Source organism: Lissotriton vulgaris, chromosome 5 (assembly GCF_964263255.1).
Source record: "Lissotriton vulgaris chromosome 5, aLisVul1.2, whole genome shotgun sequence".
Classification (NCBI taxonomy): domain Eukaryota; kingdom Metazoa; phylum Chordata; class Amphibia; order Caudata; family Salamandridae; genus Lissotriton; species Lissotriton vulgaris.
In genome coordinates this window covers 1,804,866,297-1,804,869,854 of record NC_141693.1, presented here as the reverse complement: position 1 = coordinate 1,804,869,854, position 3,558 = coordinate 1,804,866,297, and the positions used below count along the sequence as shown (strand labels likewise).

Here is a 3,558-nt window from a genome sequence, read left to right as displayed (position 1 = left end):
CCCACGACTCATACATCTTCCTAAACAGTGGGATCTACACACGCCTGACAGCGGGGGAATTTGGCAAAGGATACCTGCTAGGTAAAACACTGTGTGACACTCTCTTGATACATATTGCAGATGTATGTGTATGTGTGGATGAGTAATGTCTTTTTCTGTTAGGTATAGGGGATAGTGCATATCATCTTTCATCCTTACTCCCTACCTCAACCCTTCAAACCCCAGCCAGAGGAGATACAACAGGGCACACAAATCTACCAGGAACATTGTGGAGCGCACCTTTGTGCTGTGAAAAAGCAGCTTCCGCTGCCTCCACAAAAGTGGAGGGGCACGCCAGTATACACCAGTGACCTGCTGCAAGATGATTGCAACCTGTGCAATGTTGCACAACCTTGCCATGAAGAAGGGCACCGAGGTGGAATTATCTGATTATGAGGACCATGATAAAGAACAAGCACTACCTGAACCCAACACTGCTGGAGTACCAACACCAACAGATGGCAGACACAGATGGAAGAGATCACACACAACTACTTTTAAGTAAGTAAAGAGACACATACAGGTGGAGTATGCACCAACGTACTTTAATTCTGTCACTACACAGGTTTCTAAAGCACAATGGTGCAACACAATTTATATACATTCAATGATGTTAGTCCTGGGTCACTTCCCCATTAACTGAACTACTCATTTGCGTCCATGCCTACCACTGCCAGATGTTTGTGGCTGGCTGTCTTCACTTGGCATTTGGGCTGTTGCCTCACCGTGGCGCCTGCTGCTCCTCCGTGTCTCTACGACAAGGGGGCTTGCCATGCTGCTCCTACTTGTGCTCCCTTCACTCTCTGGCACATCCAGAGCAGCAGTTTGTGCTGTTTGTGCATTTATCAGCACCTCAACAGCACTGGTCATCCTAGCAATGCCCCTAGACACCTCATTACTATTTTGCGTGAGCCCCTCCTGCATGTTTATGCATCTCCTGCATAGCAGGGAAGTGGCTGTGGTCAGGCGGTTGATGGCTTTATTTTGTTGCTACGCACGCTGCTTCTCCTTGCCCCTTGATGACATTTCCTGATCTAGTTTGGTGCACAGAAGCTGCACCGATTGTGACATATCACACATCCCTGCAGCCGTCTCCATGTTGACATCAACTAGTTCTCTGATGCCCTTCCCTATGTCTTCCATATTGTTGTTTAGGTTCCTCATTTGGCGTTGGACAGACATGATGGCCTTTTCCTACATCCTTTGGATTTTGACCATGTTCCCCTCCAGGCCACAGAACACACTGGGACCCTCCACACATGCAGCTACACTGCTTTCTCGGAGCCTGCGGCGTCTGGTACCAGTATGGGCCACCTCTGCACTGGACTGCAGTGTGGCAGAGCTACCTTCCCCAGGCAAGGTGTGTGTGTCTTCCCCCTCCATGTCACCTGCTGATGATTCCATTTCCAATAGTGGGGCAACAACATGCCTCCTGCTCTGTTGTGATGCAGGTGTTGTCACAGGCAGTGATGCAGGCATTTCTGGAGATGACAGTAACAGAGGGGATTGTGTATGTTCAGGGGACCCCTGCAACTCTGGAGCCATTTCTGTGTCTTGGGATGGTTACTGTGCACTTGGTGCACCTGTGTCCTCTGATACATTCTGTGCACTTGGACCTGGCTCCTGACTCTCATCCCTCTCTGGTGCTGTGCCTTCAGTCTCCCGGGAACGCCTGTGAGATGTCTCATCTGTGGACATATGAGGGTACATTAGCTAAGCGCTACTGCCTCACAGCCACTACAATTAAATAATTTTCACTTGAACAATGTACATGTTGCCTGCGCTTCATTCTGTCTGGAATCATTTCCCTAACTTGGTACTTGCTGTGCTGTATGACATTGTCTTTCATTTACTGACTACATGTCCCATAATGTATTGCTCCTGTATAGTGCTAGCTTTACTGGACTGGGGTTCACTTAGCCACTTAGGGTAAAGGGAAGGATGGTGGTGTGCTGTGCATGCGTCTTACCTTTTCTGCTGGCAGCTCTGGCTGAGCTGTCTACATCTCCCACTCCGCAGACGCTTTCAGGTTCTATTGTTGAGCCCACCATCTCCTCCAGGTCAGTAAGGGGGGTTGCTGGGTTCTTCCCTCCACTAGTTTTGCTTGCCTGCTTGTGGTGTTCAGCAATTTTTTTTGTCAGGCTCCTGAGGTCGTACCACCTCTTTGTAAGGTCCTCTATATCTCTAGGAGTCACTCCAACTGCATTCACTTTTTTTTTAATGTCCAGCCAAATTTTCCTTTTGGCAGATTCAGCCACAGTGAGGGACTGCCTGCCAAACAGCTTTTGCTGCTCCTTCACCACCTCCTCAACAAGGACCTGCAGCTCCATGCTGCTGAATTTTAGTTTCCTCTTCCTCTCTGGCTGATCTTTGTCTGTGCTGCTTGCCATTTTTCCAATTTAAAAGTGCACAACACTCTTTATGCTGCTCAGGGACTCAGCTCAGCCCCAACTGCCTCTCCAGAAGCTTCTAATTAGTTGCAGCTGCCTGTGTAGCCACTTCCTGGTAGGGAGGGGGAGGGTGGTAGCACCTGATTGGCTGCCTGATTCAGTTTCACTTTTCTTTGCTTTCCGATTCGATATTTACCGAATCAGTATTTACCGAATCGGTATTTCCAATTTCCAATTCATTTCTATGGGCCAAAAGGCCCATAGGAATGAATGGGGAATACCGATTCGCTAAATACCGATTCTGTAAATACCGAACCGGTAAATACCGAATAGCCAATTCCGAATTGTACAGATTCGGTACAAAATACCAATTTTTTACCTACATTGCATTTACCGACTCATAGATACCGTATCGGTAAAATTTGGTATTTAAGAGTCGGTAAATTGCAATTACCTACATCTAGCCCCAAATGCTATAAAATTCAGAAATTGTAAATCACTAGAGCAGAGTCTCCTAAACTGTTAATTTAAAACTTCATGCGGGCAAGAATAGATTAACGTCATATGGAAATAACAAAATAGTTGATATTGACAGATTTGCACTGTGTATGGAAAACTAAATCTAGTGATCCATTTCAATTGATACACAAATATCAGCGTGTAAATGTCAGGAAGGGCGATAACTGATGCAAGTTTGATACTGCCCCTTTCCCAAAGGCTAATGTAGACCATAATTAGGAGTAACCCGAAATTTGTGGAAAGGCCAAAGCAAGGTGTAGCCATAACCCGTATAAGTTCCTAAATATTGAAATGTAAAGAGGTATGGCCCGCATGCTGGGAATAGTAGTCCAATCAAGCAAAATTAAAACTTGGAACCCTATTAGTTTCCACGCTCGAAAATTGTACGAGCAGGATGAAAAAGGTGTTGAAATATAAAGGGAGATTTATAATAATTTAAACAGACACATATTGTAGCATAAAGGGTGAGAGTTCAAATGACGTGACCAAACACATAGGAGCCAATTATGATGTCGGGCGGATTGCCTCCGCCAGGCTGGCGGTGGGCTCAACCGGCGGCCTGGCGGAGGCAATCCGCCTGACATCCATGTCCTTATTCCCCCCCGCCAGA

General features: G+C 46.6%; 1 pseudogene; it reads left to right on the top strand.

Moving 5' to 3' along the window:
• The first annotated feature begins 716 nt into the window (after nucleotides 1-716).
• LOC147717231 (uncharacterized) lies at nucleotides 717-1,434 on the top strand (annotated as a pseudogene).
• The last annotated feature ends 2,124 nt before the right edge of the window (nucleotides 1,435-3,558 follow it).